This window comes from Tamandua tetradactyla, chromosome 2, assembly GCF_023851605.1.
Source record: "Tamandua tetradactyla isolate mTamTet1 chromosome 2, mTamTet1.pri, whole genome shotgun sequence".
NCBI lineage: Eukaryota > Metazoa > Chordata > Mammalia > Pilosa > Myrmecophagidae > Tamandua > Tamandua tetradactyla.
Genome location: NC_135328.1, coordinates 112,421,869 through 112,441,035, shown reverse-complemented (window position 1 = coordinate 112,441,035; position 19,167 = coordinate 112,421,869). Strand labels below are relative to the sequence as shown.

The window sequence follows — 19,167 nt, the reverse complement described above, 5'->3', positions numbered from 1 at the left end:
AAGGAGCAAGAAGATACATTTTTTGCAGAGCAATAAAGAATCACCCTTAACATTTTACATCAACATCTCCAGATTTTATTTTATGGGAGAGGTATGAAGATATAAAGTTGAGGGTAGCATTTGGGCTGTGGTTTCTTCACCACCTTTGCTATTATTTGCAAATTGTTCCATGGAGTGTGCCAGCACAGGCAACGTGGAGAAGTAAAACACCCATGGAAGATTAGTGAACTCTATATAATTCATGGGAACAGCAGGAGACCTTTTTTAACTTCTAAACATAGTAAGATGTTTTAACTGAAGCACTTTAAGATTGCCATATTATGTTAAAGCTTTAGTAGAGATAACCAATGACCTTGATGTACTTAAGATGAATTGTGGTTTGTGTACTCAAGAGGACAGTGCAATTAAAAATATTTATGTAATTGCTCTTCAGAGAGCCCTGGACATTAGCACAAGGATATAAATTACCCAAACTTTCAAAAATAAGCAGGGAAAGCAGGATATTCTCAGTGGGGTGGTCCTGGAATTTATCTATGTGATGGTTGTGTTTTTGTCATATATGAAGGTACCATGAGGACATTTTAGGCAACTGGGAAGTTACTAGTGGATTGAAAAAGCAATTGAGTTTTAATGTGGATCTAATTCTTCCCTTAGTGCAAGTTTAAGGCATATGTCATGTATTTCTACCTCCTTTTTAGAGCACTCTTCAACTAAATAACCAGTCAATGCTGTCTTCAATCTCCCTAAGTATGCTTTAGAAACTTTTGCCCCAGAATGAAAAGCTTCACTTAGTAAGTCCTTATCAATTATAGTGGTGCCTTTTGCTTCATCACTGTCTCCATTGGACACCCCTATTTTTAGAGATTTGTAATTCCAATTTTCTTGAGGGACAAATCTTGGCACTCAAGCTAGTGAGAAAGTGATAGTTATTCACTGTTTTTTCACTTGTTTCTGTTTTTTTTTTAAGTGACTTACTTCCAAACTGAATTATGGGAAAGCAAATAAAAAAGCCTGAAGTTCATGGCAGGTGTTTTTCCACTAGATTTATTTATATAACTGAAGGATCAGAATTATATACTGTCGAAAGAATGTACCCAGTTGGTACTGGACATGGGAGTATTTTCTGACCCCTTCTTGTAATCAACTAAATTTCTCTTTCTTCCTCTTTAACAAAACCTGAAGTTGTTAGAATTATGCTCAACTTCAATCCTTCTCCAATTTCCCTGTTATTTATATTTCTAGATTCTTTTGTTATTCTTTATTATCATGTAGATAAAAATAATTTTTCCACTGGAAACATCTCAGATAATTTGTAGCAATAGCAATTTTGAGTTAAACATTGAATTGTTTTAACATGAAATAATTTGGAAACTGTACTTAAATGTTTACCTCTTTCTCCTTAAGTGCATTGGGTGGGAGGCAGGGCTGATGGACTCAGCCAGGTTATCTATTGGAGCCAAGGTGGATTTTTACACAAAGGGTGCTTGTCATCCATGGTTATGGAGGTGGGACAGAGAGGAAATACTAGAGGTTGTACTCTAGGAAAGGTGCTGATATGAAGTGGGGGCAAGGAGAGTGATGGGTCAAGGCAGGTGCTGGAGAAACTGGAGCTGAGGAACAGATGCAGATGTGTGAGGTTAAGGGTAGAGATAGTATGATTAAAAAAAGGAACAGTGAGGGATTGGATATATGTTGGTTGTCAGGATAAATTTTGGAGATGTGGAGCCAATACCTCGAGCTTCTTTTTATATGTTCCAGTGTGTATTCACATGTGAATGAGTTAGATTCATTTAGGCACACTAGCAAGGGATGGACACTTTTAAATTTATTAAATATACAAAATTTCTGACTTTATTGGTGCCACCCTTTTTTAGATGATGAGTTCATATGTTATATTTTATCTTGTCAGGATGTGTACGTGTGTCTGTGTGAGCTTTATGGACTTTTAGGGGAAAAAAAGAACTTATGATATATCATAAGTTTCTGGCTGAAATCTTTCAGGAAGTATCAAAGACTTGTGGAAGCATCAGTGACATCAAAAGAGTGATTTGGGAAGGAAGCACAAGTTCAAGAATTAGAACAAGGATGAATTATGAATCAGAGAGGATATTTTGGTTTTGAGGAAGGTAATCTGGTACAATTCTTCCAATCAGGACAACTGGAATATTGAAAAAACATCTGTTTGAAGGCAAGGGAGAGCAAAAATTAATGAAGAATAATAAGGCTAAGATTTGGAAGGAGATCCAAGATCTGGGGATGAGTTTTGGCCTCCTTTCCTTCTAGCATCATTTGCCTCTTTTGAAGATGTGGCAAAGAGGGTGAACAATGCCTTGAAGGGCTGGGAGGAGGAACTGGAGTCCAGGGTCACCAAGGGGTGATTTTAAAATAACTATGTTTGTTATGTTTAAGGAGATAAAATACAAGATTAATAATTGCTGCAGAGCAGGAAACTGTAACAAAAGAATGAAATGGGAATTTAAGAACTGAAAAGTACAATAACCAAATTTATACATTCAGTGGATGCTGTACTAAACATATTAGACTCAGATGCAAAGAGAATTCACAAACTGGAAAGTAGGTCAGAAGAAAATATCTAGAATTAAATACCAAGTGATAAAAGGATGAAACATAAAGAAAATGAATAAAAGGCATAGAGGATATGACACAAGTCTAATATACTTATAACTGGAGGCTTGGAAGGAAGCAGAGATTGGAAAAAGCAATACGTGAAGAGGTAATGGTTGAAAATTTCCCAAAGTAGTAAAGGACATTGAGGTGCAGATCCAAGAAGTGCTATTCCAGCAGGATACATAAAAAGAAATTCATCTATGGGCACAAAAAGAAAATCTTAAAAGCGAACAGTAAACAAAATATTATAGTCAAGGGAGTAAAGATTATACTGACAGCTGACTGTCTGTACAAAATCAGATAGGAAATAAGGAAACAAATACAAGATCAGGTTTAAAGTCCAGGGTACTGGAACAAATGGAAACAGATAGAAAACAATTGTGGGGAGACAACAGAAATCTTGAAGTGACATAACTCAGTGGTATAAGATGGGGAGTTCTGTAAGTGCATGTGACTGCATTTGTGAACTCTTCCTTACATTTTCAGCAGTTGGGTATGTGTCATAGATTTCAGGAAATTACATTTTAGCTTAGTTTCCAGTATCTTTTGTTATTCATGTAAAAGAGAAGAAATTACATAGCGTTTGTTCCTGACCCTCTCACAGGTTATATTGGCTTACATGGGTCTCTTAATGTTATTGATAGAGAAGATAGCATGAACCAGTCCTTGTCTTGCTTAATGCAAAAGAACATGGTCAGGCACTATTTGATTTAAAGCTGGTCCAATGCAGTCACTCTCATGCTATTCAGAACTGTAAGAAAGAAAAATACAATTATGAAAAAGTACTTTAGAAAGCAGAAAGGAAACTCATCCCCCAAAGACCTGGGCCAAAAATATGTAGTTTGAACAAATACATTAAAAATACTTTGATTTGAGTGGGCCAGGGTGGCTTAGCAGGCAGAGTTCTTGCCTGTGATGCAGGAGACCTGGGTTTGATTCCCAGAGCCTGCCCATGTAAAAAAAAAACAAAAACAAAAACAAAAAAAAATTTTGATTTGTTCATCATCACCAAGAGGCATAGACTTCAAGGATTGGTCCTGTGTTAAGATTTGATTGTATAAATGGAAATTGTAATAAATCAATGACTTGCAACCATAGTTAAAGTCTTTCGCAGCTGTCAAATGCTAAAAACAATCTTTCAATATTTCCAAGATGTCATTATAAGAACCAATATGTTATATTTCTAAAATATATCTCAAATCATTTCATACCTATTTCAAACCCTTTAACAATTTCCAGATGCATCTATATGCATTTTATTGCCTAAAAAATCTACATAATTTGGCCTTGTGTACTTGATATCAGGAGGAAGAAAGCAAGCCAATGAAAGGATTATGGCAGATGAAAGGCCATAATTAATGAACATGTTTATTTTGAAATTTTGGACAGCATGATTGCCAGAAGTTGTATCTGAAATTTGAGGTCCTCTAAAATAAAGATAGACCCTATGAGCATTTTCCAAATAGATCCAGTTCAGACAGGGGCAAATGAGTAATGCCTGAATCAGTTGCAGAAAAAAGATCAGGAATTAGTGTGACTGTGTGGTCCTGACTCAGGGCCCTGATGAGGAAATGTTTGTGGTAATGGAGATTCAGGATCCAATGCCTTTCTTTGGACTTTGCTTCCTAAGACCTAAATGACATGAGAGGAAGGCTTTTCTACTTCTGTGAAAAGTGCTACAGCTTTGCTTGAAAATACTTGGCCAGAAACAAAGATGGATATGTATTTGTCTCTTAATTATATCAAGAAGTTGGTTAATCGATTAAGAAAAAAATGAGAACTTATTCAAACAGAGGACCATTTAATATAGCATCACTGTGAACAATGTTTTCTCTTTATAAACCTTAATGCTCAAAGGATCAATGTTCGAAATCGTTCTATTTTGACCATTAAACTAAGTGATAATCTCTATACTCTTTGAATATAAATTATTTGAGATACAGGGTGATGGGAAGTAGAAAGGAAAAGATATTCAAATACTCTTTGAAGACCTTGGCTTTTTACCATCTGCTTGTTGATTCATTGGTCCCATTTCTTCCTCTTGTATTTATTTGCATAGTCGTACCAGCTGCCCCCTCAAATTTGAATTGCCTAACTTAATCAGACGGGCCCTGACTGCGAACTGAGTTATAAACTGTCAGATGAATACCAAATTGTTTTTAATAAGACACAGAGTTCTGGGTGCTCTGTGCCCATGCTATAACTGTGTGTTGGCAGCTATAATAACCAGCAGTGCTCCTTTCATCTTAAGAGAGAGGCAAAAGGCATTCAAAAGAAGCCTTTGAATTTTATACTCAGAAATTCCACTCATCTGCCTAATGTTTTTTTTTTTTTAATTAGAAGGATACACGTATAACTTAATTAATCAAGCCTGTCTTAGGGAATTATGCCTTTATTAATGGTTTCTGCACTCAAGCACCTTATTGCAGGATTTGTGCTAAGCACCTGACATAAAGCAGACTAATTTTGCTTGCTTTGCTTAATGTATTGAGAAACAGAAAGTTGATCAGATTTCAAAGCATTCAAGCTATGAACTAATAATGTCCTATTTAGAAGGTTTAAAAATCCAGTGCTTTGGCAATGTAGACTTATAGTGCTTTCTTTCCAAGGCACTCCATGACAAGAAAGGGAAAATAGCTTGATAGGGGTGGGGGTAGGTGGGAGATACTTAAAAAGTGAAAAGGAAAGGAGTGGTATACTGGTGGCTGCAGTGGCAGAATTCTTGCTTGCTGTGCTGGAGACCCAGGTTCGATTTCAGGAGTCTGCCCATGCCGATAAAAAAAAAAAGAGGGAAGAGTAGAGAGGAAAAGCTCCTGAGGGAAGGGTGGGGTATGCCTTTTGAAAATTGAATTTGTTTCTTTCCATAGTTTTTGGTGACAGCATCTGAACTGATCTTGCAAAGATCCTCCATTGGACGTTTGAATGGTTGAAATGACTGGGTTGTGTCTACCATATCATAAAGACCTTGTCAGAAGTTTGAGTATGCAAATCCAGATTCAGATAGCTGATTTAATTGTATTCTGAGCTCCTTAGATTACTGGTCATCTTGATCACTTTTATTCATGACAGTGATTAAAAAACACATTATCTGGGTTGGTCAATAACATTATTAAAAGACATCATACATTGAGTCAAGCATTCCTCCACAAAGACTGGCCCCCAAATTTAATGAATCAACATTCTCATTCTCATGGCTTCAATAACATAAAACTAACAAGACAAATACATTACAGAACACACTGTGCATATTTCAGTGAAAGGGAACCTGGTTGGAACAAATGGAAAATGAACTTCATGAATTCAGGGAAACTTTCAAGTGTTACATTTGCACCAAATCATGGATGGAGGATTTCATGGAAGAGTGGTTCCCCATGAGCTGCAAAATACAAAAATTCTGCTAGTCCTCACTGCCCTAGGGAAACAGAGAAGGCAGAGGATCTGAATTCAGCAAACCATGGTGGTTAAGAGAAAGGGCTCTTGAACAAAATGGCTGGCCTGGATTGGAATCCTGACTTAGCAGTTTAGCAACTGTGCACAGCTCCTACTGACTCTTAACCTCAACCTAAAGTGAGGGTAATATTATTATCTGCTATCTACTTTTGTGATGATTGAATGAGATGATGTGAGTAAGCAGTCAATACACGTTAACTTTTTTTATTACTAATCAGTCATCAACCATATACTAGGAGAAATATTTCTTGGTGTGCTTTTATTTGACGCAAATGCGTCAATAACATTGGCTATGTTTTTTTCCAGGTGTTGGTGGTAGAAACTTCAGTTTAGACTTTGTGGCTCACCTCTGACAATTTTACAGGACTTTGATGCATATATTTTCTGTACCAATTACAAAGCTGGCTTCAGCTTCATTCTCTTATCTTGCCTACACTTTCATTCTAATTTTCTTTCTTCTTAATGAAAAAAAAAACAAGCTAAATATATAGTTTCCTTTCTCTGGAATGTTCCCCATCTCTGCTATTGCTGGTTAAGTTCTATTTATTCTTCAGATATCATCCCAAGGAATCCTCTTCTGACCGTTTAGACTAGGTCACCTCCCTTGTTTTACATTCTCCTGGTACTCTACTTTTCCTTCCTATTTCTTGTCACCATTAAAGTGCATATCCATGTCACAAGGTGGTAAAAAGCTTGTAATTTTTCCAGGTAGCAGTAGAATTACCCTTAGGGAGGGAACTGTACTTGTTGGGAAAATACTTTAATTTGATTTTGGGGTTGAAGTTGGTCTGTGCTCTGTGTTCAGAAGAGAGGTGAAATTGTCCTATGAGGTAGAGGGAGGAGAATTTAGAACTCTTGTTAAATTATTAATAACTTCAATTCTGTAATCCTTAAGTTCTCCATAAGGGAATTAAAATAGGAGGAAAATAACAGACAATGGAGGAGGTAGTGATATTGAGAAAGGTTGTAAGCTGTGCAAGGGACCCTTTTTAAGGATTCAACAGAAACCTTTGGTAATTATCATCAATCTTACAAATGCTTGGGTTAGGAGACTTTGTTTTTATGGAAACTGAATAAGGGGAACCTCTTTTTATGTAGGGATCAAAGTGATGCTTAACCAAGGCATATATCAGGAAGCCAGTGTCCAAGAAGTAAAGAGATTGTAAGGTCCTTCTCCTTCCCACATGGAATAGGCAGAAATCTTGGGGAAGGCTTCAGTTGTGGTCATGGCATTGGGGTGCAGAGGGGCACTTCAAGGCAATTCAGCAGATTCTCAAAGGGATGGAAAGTTCCAGCTGCCACATGGATTTTATCTGTTCGTGAGATTGTTTAATAGTTGTCTTTTTCCCAGGAAGGCAGAGAGCGTATCTATTTTGCTCATTTTGGTTTCCCAGCAACTAACTTAGTTCCATGTACATGATAAGTTTCAATAAATATTTGTGGAATGGATGGTGTGTTTTTTTTTTTTTTGGGTGGTTGTGGTGAGGACACAGTTTAGAAGAAGGAAAGCAGGAAGGAAGGAATGAAGGGAGGAAGGGCACAATTAAATTGTCCAAAGTCATATAGCAGGCAAGTGTGGAGGCAGGATTTGAACCTAGGTAGACTGTCCCTCCAACCTGTTCTCTTATTCATTTTATATTATAAATATAAATATTATAAATATTTAAATAATAATAATAAATGTCATATTATTTCATTTTACATTACCTATAAACCTATTAGTCCTGTGTTTATAGAAAAGGAGTTGGAGAGTCAAAGAATTTCAGAAATAGAGCTACTCAAGGATATACACCTAGAAGTTCAGGGAGGTAAGATATCAATCCCACTTAGTCTGTCTTCAAATTCTATTCTTTTTCCATTCCATTATTTTATTAGGAAAATTTCAGTTGTAAGTGACAGAAACCTAAGTTAAATGAGCTTAAACACATTAGGAAGTAAATTGGGAGGGAGTCAGGTATGGTTGGATCTAAGAGTTCTAATATTTCAACAGGTCTCCCTTTATCTGAGACAGGCTTTCTCCACTTGACTGACAGCTCAAGGCTCAAATACTACCATTTTGGCAGCCTCAAGGGAAAAAAATATTTTCCTTAATAACTCTGGCTCAGTGTTCTCTTAGAGTTGTCCAACTGGTTCATCTTGAGTGAGGCTCCACCCTGGTTAGAGGAAAGGGGTGCGTGATTGGCCAGCTTAAGTCCTATACCCAGTGCTTTGGAATATGAATCAAATGAAAAAGTGACAAATGTTCAATTCCATTTGTTTCTGATGCTATGCAAAAAATGCCAATGAATGTAGGTTTTTGGGCTATACACTTTCAACTGATTCCCAGCTACTTCATTTTCCACGTGTCTCTTGATTGGATTACTTATCCCTATGAACCTCGATTATTTTCTTCAAAAAATGGGGATGGTGATCATCTCCAGTAAGGTATTGTGATGAATAAATGAGACAATGCATACAAACTGCTCAGCACAGTCTCTAGTTTGTAGAATTACCATTGTATTTTTATTACTATTAGAATGATGAGTGGAGAAATTAAGGTGTATTTTCAAATCTATGATGGTTTTGAATGGTTGTGCATATTGTGGGATAAAAATTTTGAGATGACCATAAATTAGATAAGGAATCTGCTTACTAAACCCTTTTTATTAGCTTCACTTACTCATAATTTGGTAACTTCTTTCTTCCCATCATAAATATAGCATAGGCTTATAACCTTACACCTCTTTGAGAACTTGCTTAATCAACTGTTTGGTCCATCATATTTTGAGTCTCTAAGATCATTTTGGTTCTTTCTCTTCATCTATAATAATTTACCTTAAACTATTCACTTTTTTTTGTATGCTGTATGGCGGAGTCACATTTCATTCTTTTTCCACGTGTGTGTTTTGTTATTGCAGCACCATTTGTTGACTATTCACTTTTTTTACAAACAAAAATGACCACAGCAACCCCTGCTTTTACCCTACTTTTTAAGATGTCACTCCTTATTACCAAAAGACTTCTTGAAAGAGTAATCTACTTTTGCTGTCACACTTTCTCACTTCTTAGTTATTCCTCAAAAACTCAGTATAGCTTCTTCAGAAGTCACTTCATTTAAACTGCTCTCAGCAGAGTCATTGATACCTGGTCTGGTTGTCAGGGGACATTTTTTAGAACTTGTTTTACTTGATTTCCAAATCTGTATCTCTGAACAGACAGCCTTCTTCCCTCAACTCCAGATTGGTATATGTGAGTACCTAATGCACGTATCATGAGAGGGGCATTGCAGAGAGATGGAATAGACAACTTGGCATGGAATTTGTGCTCCAGCGTCTTACTTAAGGTGAATTCAAGGGTGGTAGGCAACAACTATTTTGTCTTGCTGAAAATCTTTTCTAGCCTGCCTCAATGCCTTAAATTCCCACCAGTAGTCATTATGTTGAACTCTGCAAGAAAAGATGCCCTCTGAAAGAAATAGATTTATGGCATTATGAGTTATTTTTAAGTATTAAGAACTAAGTTGTAGCCCTTAGAAAATGGGATATAGAAAAGATATATTTCATGTGTTTGAGATAAAGGAGCATAGGAATGATCGAAGAATGTTTCAGGTAGCATGATGTCAATATGAATTACGGCTACTGGAAAGCCCAATGAGAGAAGTAAATGCTTTCATGGATTTCACCTGCCATCCAACATCAGCAAGAAAAATAGAAACCATCACATTATCACCATTGCTTATTGAGAACTTTCTATATATCAGGTACTTATCAAATGTATTATATGCACAACCTAATTTAATCCTTATAATAACTTTGCAAAATAAATAAAAATAACCCCCTTACAGAAGACACTGAAGGTATAAGAGATTAAGCATTGGCCAGAGTTTATGGAACAGGTAAGTGGCTAGGCTTAGACTGGACTCATTCATGCATTCATTCATTTATTTGACAAAGACTTACTGAATCGACAAATACTTATTATTATATGACAGGCATGGTTTTAGTTTCATGAAAGAACAGTGATTAAAACCTATTGTTCTCATGGGGCTTATGTTCTAGCAGGTGAGAATTTTAAAAAGTTTTCACAGACTGATTGTTCATAATACCAGAACCAATTTAATTCCAGAACCAGTTTTAAACCCGTTCAGTTGATCAGCAACCTGCCTCAGTAAACATACTTTTGCAAGGCAACCTGTTGCAGCTTCTCACTTCTGTAAATCAGCCAGTGATACACGACTTACCCTAATTAAACACACACCCTGAGTGACAATTAAACACCAGTCTCACTGGTGTGACCATGTGTTTACAGACGATGTCAACTCCTTTAATCATCTGAAAATTTGCCAGTCCCTAAACTCCACGCTTCCCTCAATCCTGTCTAAAATCAGCAGTCTGATTTGCTTAGGGAGATTGTGTTTGGCCAGTGTAGCTCTCTTGCTTTTAGGAAAAGAATAATCACATTGCTGGACGAGAAGGTTCAAAAATAGAAGTTGAACTTAAACCGTGGTTTAGAGCTGAATTAAGAGCTATAATGAAAGATATCAGGAAGGCAGATAAGTAAATATTTATTGCAGAATTCAGGAATGTTTTTAGATACTTACTCTCTCAGAATCACAGATTTGTATCAACTAACTTATTTATTGTTAGCTTCCCAATTGGGAGGAAAATGGTTTAAAAGCAGCAAGAAGGAAAAGGCCAGTAGCGAATTTAAATAACTAAACTGTGATAATTAAAACGTTAACCTTGGGAAGGTAATAAAAATAGAAAATGTACCATTTAGAAGCCTTTCCCTTAAGTAATGATTGGACAAAAAATTTAAATAATTAATAGAATAAAGACATTTTAAAATTGTCTGATTTAAAAATAGATTTCAGGAAATTTCAAATGAGATTCTGGAGTAGATGCTACAGCTGAAGTGAAAGGAGCCTTGTCCTCTCTTTTTTGTAAATAGGCTTAGATTGAAATAGGGGACTTATCAGAAAAAAATAAATTGGAATGGGAAATTGCCAATTTAAACATCTCCAACATGTGGTGGGAATTTAAAAGAATTTCAGTGAAGTAAACAAGCTAGAAATAAAAACAAACTTCTGGGTCTCCAGATAAAACCACTAACCCCTGAAATAAAAGTAAGAACAAAAAGTTATCTATTCTCCAAGAATCAAGAGCCCACAAATAAGGATATCTGTAGATACTGCAAGCAAAAGGGGGTTTGGAAGAGTCAGTGCCGCGAATTTATCTCAGAAACAAAAATTCTGTCCAAAGTATGTCCGGTGAGGACCACTTCAAGGAAAACAATGGGGCCTAGCATTTCCCTGTCTGTTTGCTGAATGCGGAAGTGAAAGTAAAAACAAACAACTCGACAGCTTTCTTGTTGATTTGGGTGTCACTTTAGTTACCACTAATCCAACCACTGAGGGAATACAAATTCCCTCAGAGTACTAAAACAACTACAGAGTACTAAAACAATCTGTAACAATCCTAAATTCTTCTTGAGGGCCTAACTGGTAATTGTTTCTTTGGGACCATTATCAGAAGAGCCCTCCTTCTTCTCGGTGATCCAGCCTCTGCAGATATAATAAAGATTTACTTTACAAATGGAACTGCCAGATACAATGTACAACTGAAGGATATATATTTTTTTGCACCGGGAATCGAACCCGGGTCTCCATCATTGCAGGTGAGAACTCTGCCTGCTGAGCCACCATGGCCCGCCCCTGAAGGGTATTTTTAGAAGTCCCACAATCAAATTATACCTGATCTAGATATTAGTGGATTTACATTATATATAATTCCAGAAATAGCTAGAGATTTAGCTATAGCTCTAGAATCACCATAAGCAAAAGACTCTATGGATACTGGGGAAATAGCTGGAGCAGACTCCCTGAGAGTTCAGCTGATTCTTCTAAACCCATTCTTAAAATTCTTCAGTATTTCTTTAAAGTTGAAGCCAAGGAAGCATTTAGACCAATTGAGAGAGGCTTAATAGAAAAAGGACTAATTATTACTGGTGGTGATCTTATCACCCTTAACTCTGTGGAAAAGTGGAAAGGTCAAATGGAATATTAAACCTGAAATTATCTAAATTCTCAAATAGCCTTGAATTCCTGTGACTTAAAGTAATATCCTGAGCTCTCAGCCCTGTGCTCTCCCCTCACAGGAATTCATAAATTGTTTTTCATTGAACTGGTCACTGGCAGGTTCACATGACTAGGAGCAGCTCCATACATACATGATAGCAATCTTTTACCAGCTGATCTAGCTAAGTATTGGAAGAAGACTGACCCAATATACTCAGATTACCATCGACAGGTACAGGCTGCCTTGCCTCATCAACCACCTAGGCAGCCCTCTATGAATTTTTTTTTTTGTATGCTGTATGGTGGGAGTCACATTTCTTTCTTTTTCTTTTTTTACATGGGCAGGCACCAGGAATCGAACCCGGCTCTCTAGTATGGCAGGCAAGAACTCTTCCTGCTGAGCCACTGGGGCCTGCCCCATTTCATTCTTTTTCCATGTGAGTATCCCATTACTGCAGCACCATTTTGTTCAATGTTTTGTTTGTTTTTTCTTTCTTTTGTTTGCTTGTTTGCGGGAATTGCATGGGCTGGGAATCCAACCTCTGTCTTCTGCACAGCAGGCAAGAATTCTACCACTGAACTACCCTTGCACCTCCTTCTCTCTATGATTTTGAACTGGATGATTTAGAATACTGGGAAAGACATCAGAGAAATGCTGCTTTTTGTATCTTGCTGGAAGGCTCCTTATCAAGTATTCCTTACTGCCAATATAGCAATTAAATTACTAGGAAGGAATCCTTGGGTATGTTTCCCAACTAAAACTATCACCAGCCCAACAAGAATTGGTAAGTTATACCTGTTAAAGATCTAAAATGGGGTTCATTAGAGAATTTTTGGAAGCAGGCAGTCCCAGAAATTGGCTATTAACCTAAGAGTATCTGAACACCGTCTTTAACATACTCTTGCTTACCAAATTCTTTGTTGTTTTCCATTTTTCTGGCATAGGCTACATTTCTAACTTTTCTATCCTGTTCTCCCTACTAATGTTATGACTTGCTTAATTCTACCTTTTCAATCATCACTGCATCTCTGTCATAAGTACTTTAAAGAATTTGCTAGTGTTGCTAATTTGAAAAACTGTTGAATATATCACGTTTTGTCAACTCTTAGAAAAGAACAAATTATATTCATCTCTCAGTAATACTATTAAAGTCAATATTTGTTAATATAGATCCAGTCAACAAATAGCTTTGAGAGGTATTACTATAAGACATGGAGAACAATTTTGCTAAAACTATACATAGAAAAAGACCATGACTCAATTTGGTCATATGAATTATTGCAAACCCTCAAACATATTTTTCCTCTGATGGTTGTTCGTGGTGTTTCCTTTGTAGTAATACTGAAGATCAAATCCCTAAAATACTCAAATATCAAAAACCATGCGTTTTTCTTATAAAGAAACATCAGTTATTCTATAAAGTGACTAAGCTTTCAAAATATTCAGGCAAAGAAATAATAGAGGATGATATATAGGCATTAAAGTAACTTTATGAATAATGATACCCTTTGTAGAAAAAGTATAAATAAAAATTTTCATGTGGGAAGAAGTTAAGGGATCTATACATATAAAGAAATATATATATATATATATATATTTTGGAGGGGCAGATAGAGCAGTAACTCTCATAACCAAAGTCATGGACTGTCTACCTACAGCTGCACTAAAATTGATCACATCCCCTGGGAAGTTCCTGGATTCATATTATTATTGGGAATCAGGCTCTTAGATGTCAACCAAAGATGATGGTTTATTGTACTGTTGCACTATGAATACAGCATTTCAAAGCTATAAATCTTGAGTATTCTCAGTTGGTGATATCTCCTTACAAACTGTAAAGATAATGCTCTTCCTAAGAGTATGAACAATGACTAGTGGAATAGATTCCTAAAGTATCAATTCTATCAAGAGGAGTTGGAGAATTTGAGGTGGTCATCAAAAATTTGAAACACTTTGATACAATAGGAATGGAGCCCAAACCCAGGAGGCACATAGTTTAAATTCCTGAGACCAAGTGGACATTGGTGATAGAATAGCATGCATTATCTTCTGGTTAGCCAAAAAAGAGGAGGGTGGAATTATGTGCTATTGTAAAAATTTCGTGTTGTGCCTGGATTAGCAATAAGGGTCAAATGGAGCTATATTTAACTAAGTTAAAAGTAAAGGCAAGGGCAGGCAATGGTGGCTCAGTGGCAGAGTTCTTTCCTACCATGCCAGAGACTTGGGTTCGTTTCCTGGTGTCTGCCCATGTTAAAAAAAAAACAAGAAGAGAGTACTTCTGGAATGATAGAATAAGGGTCTCTGAAAATCTACTCCTTCATAAAAACAATAACAATGGCAAAAAAATGGTCAAAATCACCTTTTTCAGAACTCTTAAAATTAATTAAAGGCTTGGAACAATTCAAAGACCAACAACTGAATGTTAGTATGAACAGTGAGTTTTCGATGTGTTAACTTACTGTATTTCCACTTCCCTATCTATGAATTCTCTGTAGTCTTGAAAACCAAAAGCCTTATAACGATGGTAGCGGTGAAAGCCAGAAATGTGGCATTCACTGAAGGGGGTAGAACAGGATTAGAGCTTCCTCCAAAGCTCCATTCTCAGAAAATTGTCATTACTTGACCTATCGGGAAGTTCCTTGGAAATCCCCACTTGCAAGGTTCATTTTTATTTGAACCAAGATCTCACTCACTCTGAACAGCCTTTCCCTTGGATTGTTTGTCTGAAGTAATCAGCAATTGTTTAACAATGCAGCTGACAGAGGCAGGCATAGCAGTGGCGACAAACAAGGGGCTAACCAAAAAAAACCTAAGAGGAAAAGCTGTGAAGTGAGATGTCTATAGGTGGCTTTGGAAGACTTTGCCATATTTTCAGGAATCAAGCAGGCCATACACATGATCAGGGATGTGCGCATGCACAGGAAAGACCTGAGAAAGCTATCATCTGTCACCTCTGTCTGACTTTGAGGCTCGGTACAAGCAGAAAGTGACAGTAAAGGCCAAGTTATAAGTGGCCAGAGCATTGAGGGCACACCCCAACATGCCCACAGAGCCCTCCTGCAAAGGCTGGGAAACTTATTCATTCCAGGCATTTAAGGGAATCTCTGCCTAATAATTAGCTGATCATTAAGATAACATGACAAAGAATACAGACTTTACAGAATTAATTCAGGAAAGTCACTTCCAAACAAACAGCAGCAACAACAATAAGGAGCAAGAACAACTAGCTGTGAAGGGAAATCTGATTTGAAGATTTGCCATGCTCTATTATTTAAAATGTCCAGTTTTCAACAAAAATTATGAGCAATGCAAAGGAACAGGAAAATATGGCACATATATAGGGAAAAAAATCAGTCAATAAAAACTGTCCCTTGGGAAGCCCAGACATTGGTCTTACTACACAAAGATTTTAAATTAGCTACTATATTTATGTTCAAAAAACTAAACTAAACCATACCTAAAGAATAAGAAAGAGAAATCATGAGAATGATGTTTCACCAAATAGAAAATTTTAAAAGGAAAGTAATTATATATATATAATTATAAATATATATATATAAAGAGCCAAGTAGAAACTCTGGAGTTGGAAAATATAATAACTGAAATGAATAATCCACAAGAGAAGTTCAACAGCAGATTTGAGCGGAAGAAAGAGACAGTGAATTTAAAGATAAGTCAGTTGAAATTATCCAGTTTGCGGAACAAAAAGAGAATGCAGAAAACTCAGAGACTTGTGGGACGCCACTAAGCATACCAACATATGTATAATGGGGGCCATGAATAAAGAAGAGAGAGAAAGGGACAGAAAGAATCTTTGTGGAAATAATGCCCAAACTCCCCAAATGTAATAGAAACATTAATATACATTTCCAAGAAGTGCAATGATCTCCAAATAGAATAAATGAAAAGAAATCCAAACCTTCACACATCACCATCAATTTGTTGAAAGCCAATGACAAAAAGAGAATTAAGCAACTTATCACATAAAAAAGCCTCAATAAGAGTAGCAGCTGATTTCTCATCAAACAAAACCTGCGAAAATTTGTTGAAAGCAGGCTCACTCTACAAGAAACCCTAAAGGGAGTCTTTCAGGCTGAAACGAAAAGACACCAGACATAAAGAAATAAAAAGGTAATTAGTTAAGTAAATGTAAAGATAATATAAATATATTTTTTGTTTGTAACTCTTTTCTTTTCCTATCAGATATGAAAATACAACTATATAAAGCAATAATTATAAAATTGTGGTGAGCTTAAAATGTATAAAGTTGTAGTTTGACAAAAAAAAGCACAAAGAAGGGTGAGGCAACAGAGCTATCTAGATGCAAAGTTTTTGTATTCTGTGAAATTAAGTTATTAATATTAACTAGATTGTTATAATTAAGATGTTAATTTTAACCCCTAGGACAACGATTAAGAAAATAACACAAAAATATAGTAATGGTAATTGTAAGGGAATTAAAATGGCACTTAATACATTGTCTATTTAGTATAAGGAAGGCAGTAATGGAACAGAGAAACAAAAAAGACATAAATAACAAAATGGAAGAAATAAACCCTTCCTTGTCAGCAAGTACCTTAATAAAAATGGATTAAATGCTCCAATCAAAGGCAGAAATTGGCAGGATGTATTATAAAAATGTGGTCAATCCCCTATAAACTTAAAATTATTAAAATCATACAAATATATTCTCTGACCACAATAGAATTAAATTAGAAATTGAAAACAGAAGGAAATTTGGGAAATTCACAAATATGTGGAAACTAAGCAATACACTGCCAAATGACCAATGGACCAAAAAAAAAAAAAGAGAAATTAGAAAATATTTTGAGATGAATAAAAAGGAAGATACAACATACCAAAACTTATGGGATACAATTAAAGAAGTGCTCAGAGGAAAATGTATAGCTATGAAAACAAAAAAAGAAAAACCTTAAGTCAATAACCTCAACTTTCATTTGAAGAGCCTAAAAATGAAGAACAAACTAATCCAAAACAAACAGAAGAAAGGATACAGTAAATATTAGAGTGGAAATAAATGAAATGGAGAATAGGAAAATGAGAAAAAATCAACCAAGTCAAAAGCTGATTCTTTGAAAAGACAAACTAAATTAGCTAGACTTAGAAAAAAAAGAGAGAAGACTCAAATAACTTAAATGAAGAATGAAAGAGGGGACATTACCACTTACCTTACAGAAATAAAAAGGATTATAAGAGAATATTAGGCATAATTTTATGTCAAGGCATTAGATAACCTAGAAGAAAGGGAGGCATTCCCACAAAGATACAAGCTATTGAAACTGACTCAAAAAGAAATAAAACATCGGAATAAACCTATAACAAGTAAAGAGATTGATTTTAGAGAATAGCCACTGCAGTTAGGGGGAACTGCACAATTAAAAGTGGAAGGGTACTTAGTGTGTGTAGAATGGGATTGTGATAGGAGACAAAGTCAGAACAGTAATGTGGTGAATTATAGGCAAGGTTGAGTTTTGGTAGCACCTTTACTTTACATCTCAGTGGATTAACAAAACAAAAGTTCATTTCATACTACATGCCCATCTTGGGTTGGTAGAGGCTCTGCTTCACGTAATCACTTGGAGATTCAAGTTGATGGAAACTCTGCCATCTTATGTTTGTATTATTTGGAACTCAGGGACTCCTCGATTGTTACATAAGAGCATAAGTAGGTTAGTAGATGGAGTGTTGCATACCAGTTCTTCTATTCCTTAGCCCTACCTAACTCCAAAGAGTCTGGGCAATGTGGAGGAATAGACTTTTTGGTGAGTTCCATTTTATTTGACATAGGTTAGGGAGTAAGGTCTTCGAAGGTCATTGGAAGGCGTGAAAGGGATAGGCAGCCATTGGAGGATTTTGACTTACAGGTGTTAACAGACTCACTCTCTGCCTTCTGTGTTGTTTAGATAATGGCAGAAGGAAACGAAGGGTAGAAGCCAAGAGATAAAGCCAGCGGTGCATGAGATGATATTCACTGGAATCGGCATGGTAGTGTCCAGACAGAAGTGTTCAGATTCTGCTGTGTTTGGGAGCAAGGCCAATGCATTCTGCTAATTTATTAAATGTGGTATAGAAAAGAGAAGAGTTAAGGATAATTTTGTTGCTTGTTATGGTTTTTGTCTTGAACATATAGAAGGGTAGAGTTGCCGTTTACTGAGATGGGAAGATTGTAGGAAGAGCGGACTTAGTTGGGGCGGGGTGGGGAGACAGGAGTTTGGGTTTGGACATGTAAGCACGACACACCTGCCAGTTTCCAAGTGACGATATGAAGTAGACAGATGATATATGAATCTGGAGTTTGGAGGAGCTCTTAGTTCAAGATAAAATATTGGTGTCACTAACGTAATAGAATTTGAATCTAGGTCCTTTTAGTGCTAAAGCCCATTCTCTCTCTCTCTCTCTTTTTTTTTTTTGCATGGGCAGGCACCAGGAATCGAACACGGGTCTCCAGCATGGCCGGCGAGAACTCTGCCTGCTGAGCTACCGCAGCCCACCCTAAAGCCCATTCTCTTAACCACCTTTGTAACTGCTTGGAAAATTAAGGTTGTAAAAGTTTCCTAAATCTTGCGTTTGGAAAATTAAGGTTGTAAACGTTTCCTAAATCTTGCGTTTAATAAAAATGTCATTCATGTAATTCTGTAGCTTGCCTCAATGCACACTTACTTCATCTAAGATGATATCACAGTATCAGCTAACCAACATTAAGCTCCATTTTGCGATGTTTTGGTTTGGCAGTGATGCCTCACATATGACAGCCTGCAATATTTTATTTTTCTAATCTGGAGATTAGGAAGTTGAGCAAAGTATGTTTGTCCTATTTCTCCTGAAGGCACAAAATGATTTCTGAGGCATTAAATAGAAATTATTGGTCAATTACTTATAAAATATAAATCTTCTCTATCAGATTATATAATCACATTTTTTTCTTTTGAAATAATCTTTCTGTATAAAGAAACAATTTCTCCTTAATATCTAATATCAGGACTCCTTTTAGATACTAAATCAAATCCTACAT

At 36.2% G+C, this 19,167-nt stretch overlaps 1 long non-coding RNA gene across 2 annotated transcripts in view; it reads left to right on the top strand.

Annotated features, from left to right (window-relative positions):
- Positions 1 to 18,778, top strand: part of LOC143661475 (uncharacterized) — an 83,764-nt gene extending 64,986 nt beyond the window's left edge. Inside the window, exons 2-3 of one of the 2 annotated variants that reach the window (XR_013164621.1) lie at positions 12,479 to 12,570; positions 18,576 to 18,778. This is a non-coding gene — a long non-coding RNA (uncharacterized LOC143661475). The remainder of the gene's footprint in view (positions 1 to 12,478; positions 12,571 to 18,575) is intronic. The other variant, XR_013164623.1, reaches the window with a different exon arrangement.
- The last annotated feature ends 389 nt before the right edge of the window (positions 18,779 to 19,167 follow it).